Source organism: Convolutriloba macropyga, chromosome 11, assembly GCF_964194025.1.
Source record: "Convolutriloba macropyga chromosome 11, txConMacr16.3, whole genome shotgun sequence".
NCBI classification, from domain to species: Eukaryota; Metazoa; Xenacoelomorpha; order Acoela; family Convolutidae; genus Convolutriloba; species Convolutriloba macropyga.
This window is the reverse complement of record NC_134478.1, coordinates 56,178,429-56,190,740: the sequence shown is the minus strand read 5'-3', so window position 1 is coordinate 56,190,740 and position 12,312 is coordinate 56,178,429. Positions and strand designations below refer to the sequence as shown.

The 12,312-nt window shown below is 33.6% G+C and overlaps 1 protein-coding gene and 1 pseudogene across 2 annotated transcripts in view; both read left to right on the top strand.

Annotated features, from left to right (window-relative positions):
* Window positions 1-12,312, top strand: part of LOC142349456 (chromodomain-helicase-DNA-binding protein 1-like) — a 369,586-nt gene that overhangs the window by 153,884 nt on the left and 203,390 nt on the right. The window lies entirely within an intron of this gene.
* The window catches only part of LOC142349454 (uncharacterized), an 83,512-nt pseudogene that overhangs the window by 12,765 nt on the left and 58,435 nt on the right, over window positions 1-12,312 (top strand).

Genomic DNA, 12,312 nt, shown 5'->3' with positions numbered 1-12,312 from the left:
CGCAACCATCACAAAGTGTACCCCAACATCTTCTGGACTCCCGCGATGGTTATAACGAGTTTTTCAACGCCGAAAAAGAACTGTGCTCTAAGATAAAAGCAAGCAACATCCAAAAAGACCACTCATCATCGCCAATTCTTGATGACGCGTTCTCTGGAACTGCAGCTTCGTGGGCACCTCATCAAGACCCATTTCTGTCCTTCTTTGAAATGCGCAATTCAAACATGAACCTGTCCGATACATCCTTTTCTTCAACTTCTCTCTTCTCAACCCAAATGTCAAACTGGGGGACCGGGTTCTCACCCTTTGAGAATACAGAAGAGCATAAATTGTCCGACATCAAAGAATGCCCTACTAATTCGAATCAAAATTTCTTGCTGGAATTGTAACTCAAGCCAAAATCTCGACCTCATATTAGTTGCAGGCATAGTTGACCTCTTAATTTATTCCGCCGATCTTTTTTTTGCGTTTCAATTATTTGATGTAAACTTTTTGTTGTCCTTTTCTGTTCTCAGTATATTATGAAAATGTTATTTTCTGATTTATCATTGATGCAATTCTCAATCGTAATTGAAATTCGTTTTCGTAATCAAGTTTTGAGAGGCCATGAAATTTTAACAGAAGCTGAGTAAAATTCAAAGAACAGCGAAAAGATTTATAGTTTGGAATTTTTGTCCTGATTTTTCTACTGAGTTGCATATTAAAATTTTGCAGTAATCCAAGTGCCGACTTTTGCCGACCTTTATTCAGCATTTTGAAAGTTTGTCCGATATAGCAATGTGTTCAACTTCTGAGAATAATTGCTGTATTAGGACTAATGTTGAGAACATCAGATCAACAGACCGCATAAGTCTTTGAACCTAAACTACCGATTGCCTCAAATTGCATAACTTCATGCTACGTCAAGCTGAAAAGAGATGTCATAAAAGTCTATTTAAGATCCAACAGCTTGTAACGCAGTGCTTAAAAGGAAACTGTAACTGATGTAAAACAAAATATCAAAACAAATTATCATTAATGTCATTCCAAGATTTTTTTAATGATAGCTGTAACTGTGTGTCAATTTTCCGACCACGTTAACAAATTTGTTATTTTTCTAATAGAACTTTTTCCGACGGAGCGCATTTTAAATCAGAGAAAAAAATCTGCAGCGTCTTTGTTGAGTAGAAAATTTACGCAGATAAATTTTCTTGAAAAACTGAGAAAGATTAGGATATTTGATTCGAGATCTGAATCTTTCGAGAAAGTCAGGATATGTTTCCGAGAGTTTGATTGCCATTTCGCTTCGATCAATTTTACTGAATCTAATTTTTCTGAATCTGATACGTTCTCTTTTGGTGTAATAGTACTAGAAGTTGCAAAATCGTACGATTTGAAACTAGCGTACGCATTCTGTCTTTTAATCAAATAATTTTAAACTATTCGTTGACCCTTGTAAAAATAGTTCTGGGCATAATTCGGTTTCTTGAACGACTAGACTTATAACAGTCAACGAATAGTTTCAAATCATTTGATTAAATAGTTTCAAAGCGTACTAAAGTTTTAAGTCGTCTTCTTTTTCGTCTGGCAAAAAACCACGTGATAAACACTATCGTAAACGTGAGTTGGAGTATTAGGCGGGCAAAGTTACCCGACTGAAAAAAGAAACTGACTCGCATAGCTCAAAAATGACAGGCGGCTCTAGTTAATTCAGATGGGAATGAAGGGTCATACTTTGTCTCACTTTTTCAAAATGAAGAAATTGACTTAAGTTCTCCCAATTTTGACTCAAAAATGGGAAGGTTAAACTAGTGTTAATTTTCAGTAATATTTTTTACCTCAACTTAATTCGGCGCATTTTATCTAGCTGGATGACGACAAAAACACAAAAATTTGGGTTTTTATCATAACAAGGCGGCTCGTTAATGTGCGTTCGCACATGATGTTCCGACCCGAGCTCATCTACATTTTTGACTAAAATGTCAACCAAATCAAGAGATAACAAAAATAGATGTTTGAGTTTAAAACAATCGTTACACATTCTATCTACTAATTGAATTACTAATGCCATGCTTCATTACAGCACCAACGTGACCTGACATTGAAGAGACTAGAAAAAAAATAGCACCAACAAAATTTTGGCGGCAAAAAATGAATATCTAAATTTAAAAGCACCTGGTAACAACGTCAAAATGCAGTCAGATAAAACCTTAACTACACAAGTTTACCTTTTACTAACTATACAGCAGATGAAAAGTTTTCTTAACGAGACTAGGTAACAAGCCGACAAAAAGAACGAACAGTGAGGCGAAACTTAAAAATTAATCAACATTTTTTGCACCAAGAAAATTCAAAAATCTTAAAAAACATTGGTTTTTAATAAAAAAATCCTTGATAAATTACTAAAAAGTCATTACAAAACCAAAAGCACCCGTCTGTGGTCAGACTATGCCATAGAAACAAACTAAAGAGAAACTCAAAAAATTACAAACGATTTGCGAAAACACAAACCTTTGCTACCATTAAAATCAATAGCTATCATCTGAATATGTATTTTTAATTCAGTTGTTATTTCTGCTATTTCAGTTGAAGGATTTATACTGAAAGATTAAATAAGTTTACTTGGGCCACATTTAAAAACCATTGGGATCTGTTATTACGCGATTGTTCTGAAGGAAGAGAAAAAGAAACGCAAAAAATGGCCATTCAATAAACGTTCAGAAAAACGAAACAACAGTGGCACATAATATCAATATATATGTTATTTCTTGAAATACACGAAATTCGATGGGACATCTGATTGATGAATAGAAGTTAAATTTGACGAAAGGAACCTATTCGCTATATACTGAATGTTTCGAGCAACATCATTCATTCAGTCCTCAATTACAAGCCTATGAGATCTGTGAGCAATTTACGGCTACCTAAAGAACAAAAACAGCGAATTCAGGAAAAAAAATTGAGCGACAAAAGGGTCGAAGGCATTAAAAAAATGAACTTTTCACTAAACACTCTTCAATTTTAAATTAATTTTTCAGGAGCAATGGGAAAACCTTTTTTATCAATATAATTTCAAAAAATCAACAAATATAAACAAATACATTAGACGCACGAAAATTGCGGGAAAACACGTATTATCAACGCCATTAAATTCATTAGCCTTCAACGGAAGCCAGTATATACAATAAATGATGCCTCGAGGGGACAATAAGTTTTTTTGCCAATCGTATTTCATCAATAAGACCTTACAACAAGTTAATGACTATGAAAACAACAACAGAGAGAGGCAAAAACCACAAATTCAGTAGAAAAGTGCCTGAAGAAAATGTCGAAGCAACTCAAATCATAAGCTCTTCCCTGAAAACTTTATTTATGATCCGTTGAACTTCTTCCCTAAACCAATAGGGACTCTCAGCAGTAAGATGATGTGATAAGATTTCAAAAGGATCGAAAAACAAAATAAAGTACCCAAAAAAAATATGAATTCTCGTGGCATTGATGTTTTAAAACTAATAGGTAGAAGATAAAACCGCTAACCAGATTAATTTTGGCTATAGTAGAACGGAAATGGATTCTGTTAGAACCAACAATGACCAAGAGTATTCACGAAAAAAAATTAGGAATGGTTGAATTTCAAAAAAGTTTCGAAAAATTATTTTTAAACCCTTAACAGCCAGTAAACTCAATCTTTCATCGGAGCTCAATGACGATGCTCAGATATAACCCATAGGGAGGAAAATGATGTCTGTCATGCATAGATAGTTAAAAAGACATCACAATAAGTCTTATGACAGAAAACAATAACAAAAACAGCAAAAACTAAAATTCAGTAGAAAAATGCGAGAAGAAAGTGTCGAAGACAATTAAACCATTAGCTATTCTCTGAAAACTTTCTCTCTGATCCACTGAACGTCCTCTCTAAGCCAATTGGATTACAATAATCTTTGGATAATGTGATAAAGAGTTCAAAAGTGACCAATAATTCAAAAAATCCAAAAAAAAAATTTAAAAAAATTGAAATCTTTGTCATTGAAGTCATATAACCAATAGCTAGAAGATAAAACAGCTAAACAGAATATTTTTAGTCGCAGTAAAAAGCAAGTGGTTCCAGTCAATACTGAAACTCACTAACAGTTCAAGAAAAATTTAGGAATTGTTATTGTTCAAATAAAATTTTCGAAAAATGATTTTTATTTTAACAGACATTAAATTCAATAGCTTTCAACGGAAGTCAATAAAAACGCTCAAAGATGCCCCGGTGGCAGTACATTTATGTTTGTCATGCATAGGTATTCATTATGAGATCACAGTAAGTATAATGACTATTAAAACAAAAAAAAAACAGGAGAAAACCAAAAAATCAGTAGAAAAGTGCAAGAAGAACGTGTCGAAGCCATTTAAACCATAAATTTTTGTTTAAAATTTTTATTGGTCATCCACAGAACATCGTTTTTAAGCTAATGGGAACTGTCAATATTTGGATAATGTGATAAGATTTCAAAAGTAACCAATAATACGTAAAAATCCAAAAAAAATTTTAAAAAATTGAAATTTTTTGTCATTGAAGTCATATAACCAATAGATAGAAGATAAAACCGCTAACCAGTTTAATTTTGGTTGCAGTAGGAAGGAAGAGGGTGCTCTCACCCCTGGACTGACTTACAATTCACTATAATAAGATTATGATTCTTTAATATTCAAAAAAAAATTCGAAAAATTATTTTTTAAGTCTTAACAGCCATTAGCCGCCCCCTCAATGAAATAGACATGTTCACTTAATGCTCATTATGGAACATATTGCACTGTTAGTCAATGAATCCCTACCATAGGACTCCAAAAAAAATAGTAAAACTTCAAAAAGAAATTCAAAATTTCATTCAAAATTACGAAAACTCAGAATCGAAGCCAAAAAAAAACATGAGCAATTCCTTGAAAACGACGTTTTTTGTTCATTACGCTTCATTCGACTATAAAGGAGTTTTGTCATTAATAGAACGTCGATATAAAATGTGACTTGTCTCTAGGTGACTTAAAAAAGCAAAAAAGGGAAAAGTTTTATTAAAAAAAGGGCTCTCAATTAGAGTTCGATTTTTTTTGATAGTGAACTTCCCTATGAGACCAGAACTAGTCTTTCTATCGCCTTGCATTCAACTTTTACGAACTCAAAATTTATTCTTTTTATAGAAATTTGAATTAATGTTTTCGTAAAAAAGATCTTAGTTTGAAGAAAATTGTACTAAAAGTGAACAATCATGCTAAAGATCCCATTGTTCACACAAAACTTCAATCCTCGATAACTCCTCGAAAAAAACGAAATTCAAAAAAATCTTTTTACTTTTGAATTCTACGCTGGACCAGCTTTTTAATGATACCACTCACATTTCTCTACGACGAATATATCGATCGGCCAAAATTCACTGAACAAAAAAAAAAAAACCCATTTGAGTATATAGTTCCTTCCCCCTCAAGTGGGGTCGGAACAAAAATTCCCGGCCAGTATGGTATATTTACGTTAATTCTTGACAAACTTTATATTTATATTTACGTTTATGTTAACGTATACTTAAGTTAATCACAAACTAGTCAGCAGTTAGTTGGAGCGAATAAGGCGAAGATTTGTTTTACTCGAGAACCACTTGTAAGGGGTATTTCCCATTATAGCTCGCCCCAGCTAGGTGGGCATAGGGCATATAATCTACAGCAAATTTGCGTAAATGTACGTTGGGGGCGGGGTGATTGGAAAGACCGTTTGGGTTAGATAACAAAACGGATTTTTGCAGTCAATGCAGCCTCCTCAGCTTATGGGGAAGCTGGGTGAAAGTCGCCGGCTCGCTAGATTTTTCCCAGAAATTACATAGCTATGCCCTTATGAAAATTTTGAGCTCACTTTTTGAAATTTTTCGCAGAACCATGCGCTGAATAAAACGTTTTACATAATTAGTTTTTCAACCAAGTTTTTATATTTAACGTTTTATTCAACGCATGCTTTGCACAATCGTTTTCATCAAGGACCTTGAAACTATTTAGCTAAGCTGGATTGCCGTATAGCTTCCAAGTGTATCGTGTAAGAAGAGTACTTAAAACACTCACGTGCACATTTTAAAATGCCAAAAGTCTGCAGTGCCCGAAGTCAAAATGGCAAAAGTTGCTACTTAGCCAGAAGTGAGAGCTTAGTTAATGTGGATTTGATCAAATCTCACATTTGCTGATCACAGAGATTGTCAATTGGCAAGCTTTCGGGACCGACATTGACAACGTGCACAGTTCAAAAAACTTTAGCACAAATTCTGCTGCCACAACTTCAGAAACATTGCTTGCAGATTGCCAGAAAATAGCCGCAATTTCTTCGTAGATCTGCAGTCCCAAAAAAACAGTAAAAAAGAAAGACCAAAAAACTTCGTCTTTTCATTGAAGGCCGATATGTTATATTTTGATTAAAAATCAGTATAAATTTTTGCTGCCTCTATTAGCTGCTCTCAAATAACCTCCATTTAGAGTGATACACAACCATTTGACCTTATCTTTTTGAATTAAAGTAATTAAAAGTCAATTTCAAAGTGAGGAAGTCATTTTTGAGAGTGAGGTAAGTCAAGTGTGACCGAAAATTTAATCACGCGAATGAACAAAAACCTCGCTCCAATAAGAGCGAAAAAAGACGTCACATAAGCACTTCAGTTGAAATTGCATGAACGGATGAACAAAAAGCAGATTTGAAGTGGTTGTGACGTCATATGGTCGTAACAAAAATGACGACGGAGTAAAAAACATAGGAGAAGTCCTGACGTACAATTCAAAGAATTTTCATTAACTAAACATAAAACTAGACCTGGAATGAACTATGAATGGATTGGAAAAACCATTTAGAAAAAAATCCGGTCCAAAAAGTCGAAAAAACAGTAAAAATCAAAGTGAAATTGCCGCATGTGAACAAAAAAGCACTTGCGAGAAAACGAATTTTTGTTCAAACACCGTTTTCTCACTCTACTTTAAATTTGGATCGAAAAAAATTCACGCCGCAAAACCACTCGCTTTTTCGTTCCACTTCCTGTTTCGGCGTGGCCAAAAACACCACTCCAATTTGACTTTAAAAATCATGAAAATGTGTGAACAGATCTTAAAAAAAGACAGCGCCCCAATACACTTCAAATTCTTTGAATTGTAAAAAAACCAAGAGAAGGCCAATAATAGCCCCAACTTTTACTGTGCGGCTATTAAAAATCCCGAGTTGATCTGTATACCAAATTTCATTCACTTTTAAATATTCCAACTGTCGTAAGAATTGCCTTCGAACGGCTAGTGAGATCTCAAATCTACTGCAACCTGCTTCAGTCAGGGAAGATAAGAATTAGGAAGTTCACTATGGGGCATAAAATGACGTCATTATATGTTACATACCACTATTGATATTTTAAGTTTTAAAAATGACCATTTTAGCGCACTTCTCATTACTTTTAGAAGTAAACTCCCGCCAATTGAGTTCAACTAATTAAAATTGTGAATGAGAGGGAAATTTAAATCACTGAAGTCAAGGGCGTAACATTCACTCGAAAAGTCAAAACGTTCAACAGAGAATTTTGAATTTAAAAACAAATTTGCGAATATTGTTCCAAATTTCGTTTGAGAGCAAATGAAAACTCGAACTCCAAAAAACGTCGAAATGTGTACATACTATTTTCAAATCACCGAAAACTTTGAATTATTTTAATTGTTCTTCACGCCATTAGTTTAAGTTTTTCGAATAAGACGCGCAATTTGAGATAGTTTTGTGATTTTTAAAGGTTCCTTTTTCCAGCTCATTATTCTATTGACAGCTAAATATTAATCGTTTCGATCGGCTATGTTTCGGCCCCCAAGCTTTGTGGGTATACAACTTTTACGCCCCCATGTATACACGCTATTTTTTACATTGTAACGTTCCATGTAACGACACACATTTGTAAGCGCTTGGTGGGGGGTTTAAACAGAAAGGTCCGATTATTTTGTATTTCTCAAATAACGAATGCAATTTTGAAACGTATTTTTCAAAACCTCGCAGCAATTGAATTTTTTGCTTAGACGATTCTTTACTTTAGCATATGATGAGATTGAAACGATTTTGTTATACATAAAATAATTTTCAGCAGCTAAATCTTTTCCCTCAGAAGTTTTGCAAATTTTGACTTTGAAAACAATTATTTCAAATGTTTTAATCATAAATCAAATAAATGATTTCTCAAGAAATTTTTCGCCTGAGACAGATATTATATAGAGTTCCACATATTAAGTTCGAAAACAAAGTTCTAATTTTTGATTTAATTTTACCGAATTAATCTTATAGGCTTACAAATGATCTCAAATAGTATAGCCGTCATATTGCCCAAATCGCTGCGAACTAGACTTTAGTGAAACACCTGCAGAATTGACTTCAATATTTGTTTCAATACAGATGGAAACAAATTCTGTCCACAGTTGATGTTGTCGCCGACATCATCTATAACTTTTCAGTATTTTAAACATTCTTCTTTTTCGATATAAATCATAGGACTAATTAAATATAGTAGCGATGCTTCCTCAGTAACACCCTCCATTGTATACTAGGCTGTCAACTGCAATAGGATTGAAGCCACAAACGTGCGTTCAATTGACCCAATTTACTCTACGGTTCTCTCTGACTAAAAGATTTTTGGAACAGACCAGTCTAAATCATGTTTTCAGAACAAAATAAAGACTACAACAAAATAAATAAAAACTACAACTATAGTTTGACAGGTCCAAAATAAAGAAAAATTACCGTAGAAAACGCGCATAAAATTAGAAAAACACCAGCTACTAATGTCCGGCTGACTTCTCTCAACTGACTTCTCAAAACTGCCCATCAAAACACTATTTCATGTTTTCTATTATTACTTTATTTGTATTTTCCATTTGTGCATATGAGACTAGTAAAGATCTAATAGGTCTGCTCAGCGATTTAATTTTTTTTGGGTTTCACATATCCGTTCTATTTTTCATCACGAAAAGTTAAAACAACCAACTAACGTCGGGCGAATTATTCTCACCGGTCGAGCAGTTGGCTCCGTAGTAGCCAGTCGGGGATTAGGGCTGCTAGAAATGGGGGAGTGGTGTGCGAGTGATAAATGAGGGGGGGGGGGTCCAAATCGCCAGGTCGGAGGAGGGTGGACGGCCGTGGAAAGTCCAACGGGTCAGACGAAAAATCGGTCAAGCGAAAAATCGGATAAAGGCCAGGACTAACATAATTGCTACAAACTTCGTTTGAGAGCAATAAATAACGCAGATCACTTGAAGGACCTCGAAACTACTTCGGGGACTGCTACTTGATAAGAAATTTTTTGACTCAGCTCTTTTAGGTTTAAAAACTTAAAATTTTACTTAACTGTCAGCATTAAAAATTACTTTCCCGCCAGCAATGATTTCATTTAGCATTATGGAAATTGTACAAAATAACGGAAATTTCTGAAACTTCGCAAGATAACTTTTCGACTTTTTTCAAATCAATCAGGAAAACATTCATTGCTCTTGATGATTAATTGCTGTCGCCACGCGGTATAATACTCTCAGAAAATAGATAGTATGATTTTAATCGACTCTATACAACTTGGAAGTTCTTCACATTTTTTCATTATTGAGTTTGATATGACCCCTATTTTACAAACGTAAAGTGACCAATTCGTTAAAAATTGTAGGCAGCATTTCAAAGATGAGGAAGCAGCATTCCGAAACACAGCACTAATTGTTCCGACCCCTCTTGAGGGGGGAGGAGCTATATACTCAAATGGGTTTTTTTTTGTTCAGTCAATTTTCGCCGATCGATATATTCATCGTAGAGAGTTGAGACTGGTATCGTTAGAAAGCTCGTCCAGCGCTTTCTTTTTAATGGAATATCTTTTTAATGGAATTAAAAAGATATTTTTATTTTTCGTTTTCTACAGGGAGTTATCGAGGTTTAAACTTCTGAAAAAAGTAGAGTGAATTCACGTTGTTTTATTCACATTTTCCGAAATTTTTTCCTAATTTTTCGTTAATTTTGCTAAAATTTGTTAAAATTTCTAAGAATAGTGTCGCTTTGATTTTATTTTTAAGGACCAAAACGCCTTGTTGATTATTCTGATTTAATTTTTTGGTCAAAAACTCTGGATAAATATTTCAAAATTCAGCCTTTTTCATCAAAAACAGCAATAAAATAAGCTACTTTAGTCCACTTTAATAAAATTTGCCGGCATTACACCCCCAAACAACACTAATACAATCTTTGTAGACTCAGAAGAGGGCTATTCCTTCTTCAACTTCCGCTGAGAGTGCTCTGTAATTAAAACTTTGCCGTTTTTTTGCTAGCTTTACTCGTTTATTATCAAAATGCAGAATTTTGAGTTTTCAACTAACAAATTATCTATATCTACAATATTAGAAAAAAAAATTGTTGTTAATGGACAATAAGCATTAGCAGGGCTAGTTTTGGGCCAATCTTGGACTGTTACAATCCAAAAAGAATTCGGATTGCAATCAGTCGGTCTATTTTTGAAAAAACACCTTTTTTTAATAAAGAACAGAACATGTCAAATAAAAGCTCAGGAGGGATAGGTTCAATTGGCTTCCTAAGCAACTCCAAGCTAATGCATTTTGTTTTTTACTTGAAAGTTTATGATCGTTTCGACTTTTAAAAATAATTAATTTTTAAATAATGGCTTAATGAACTTTTCCTCCTTTTCTTAATTTGGTCAACTTGCAGCTTAGTGTCAGCAAAGAAAGAATGCTTCTTCATTCTACTAATTGGAAATTTAGTCTCGATTGGGTTTTTAAGCCCGAAGTTTGTTTTCTGGCTTTGATACTATTAGATTGCAGATTGTTTTTTGTTTTCAGAAATTCGCCAGTTTTTCACGTTTTCTAGTCACATTATCACATTACTGACAGTTCCCATATCACATTATTAGCATTCAAAATGAAAAACAATTGAACATATTAAAATCCTGAAAGATATAGATTATCGTTTTAACGGCCTCAACACTTCTTTCTTCAAGAAATTATTTGAATTTTTAAATTTTGTCTTAAACTGTCATTTTTAGTTTGTCATTTCAGTTGAATGAATTTTCCTGTATAGTGATAGGTTTCACTGACTATTTATGGAAGATTAGACGAGCCGATATCCTGATATCAGAAGATAGTGTATGGCTTTCATGACTTTGAAAACAATTGTTTTCCAAAACTAAAAATAAAAAACTTTTTAATTTCGCAAGTTTGTTATTTTTATTTTTGGTACCTAATCTCGTTAATTACAGGTCAAATATGACATTGTGGGTGTCATGGGAAGGCGTCAAATTGATTTCCCAAAATCTTTTTTTTAAAGAATGCGCTATGACCTTACTGACCTCGACACCGGTTTTTCACAAAAAAAGTAAATTAATTTGATTTTTGTCATGTTTGACGTTCTTTTTGTATACGCAAGAATTATTCTGGATAATTGCAGGTCTCAAAGAATTCCTTTGGATGAATAAACGACCCTTTTTAAATATTTCATTTTTAATTAATGTTTTGCATGACTTTTGCCATTTTCTCTTTTTTGTCTACTTGTTACCTAGTCTCACTAATAAATGGCCAAATACTACATTATCGGTGTTTGAGGAAGGCACGAACGAATATATTTTAAGGGCCGAAATATGGCTTGACGGTTTTGACAGCGTTTTCTGGCAAGTTTCAATTGAATTTTTGTTGTTTTTTTCTTGTTCTTTTTAGCCGCTTAAAGAAATGAATAAGGACACGTCCTAATGCCATTCTATAGAAGCATTGTAATCGTAAACCTTTGGGATATTTTACTTGATTTCTAATGGTTTCATTTACTTTGAAGTTAATTGTTTTAAAAAAATAAGCGAATTTTTTAACTTTACTGTTTTTGTTCTTTTTTGTCTAATTGTTACCAAACCTTTTTATGGACTGGTCCATATCTTTTCTGGTGATTTATAAGTTATTTTGTTTAGTTTTAGGTTCATCTGATGGTATGTTGACTTTGTTATTAAATTTTGTTTTTTAAAACGGACAAAAATTTTTTCATGTAATTAATGTTTGTTGTTGTTGCTGTTTGATTTTGCTGTTCGTCTTGACTCGCTTTCTTAATATTGGCATATCACAGCAATTTAATGCTTCAATTTTTACTCCACTGAGTTATTTGCTTTGGAGGCTATCTTATCGTTCAAATACGATTTTTTTTGAAAAATACTTGGGCTTTTTTGGGGTTCCCAAAAAATAATTTTTGGGTTTTCTATCTGTTCCTCATTTGGTAGATAATTATGCCAAAATTGTGGATGGGCGGGGTCGGAACCTTATGTGCCATCGCACATTGCT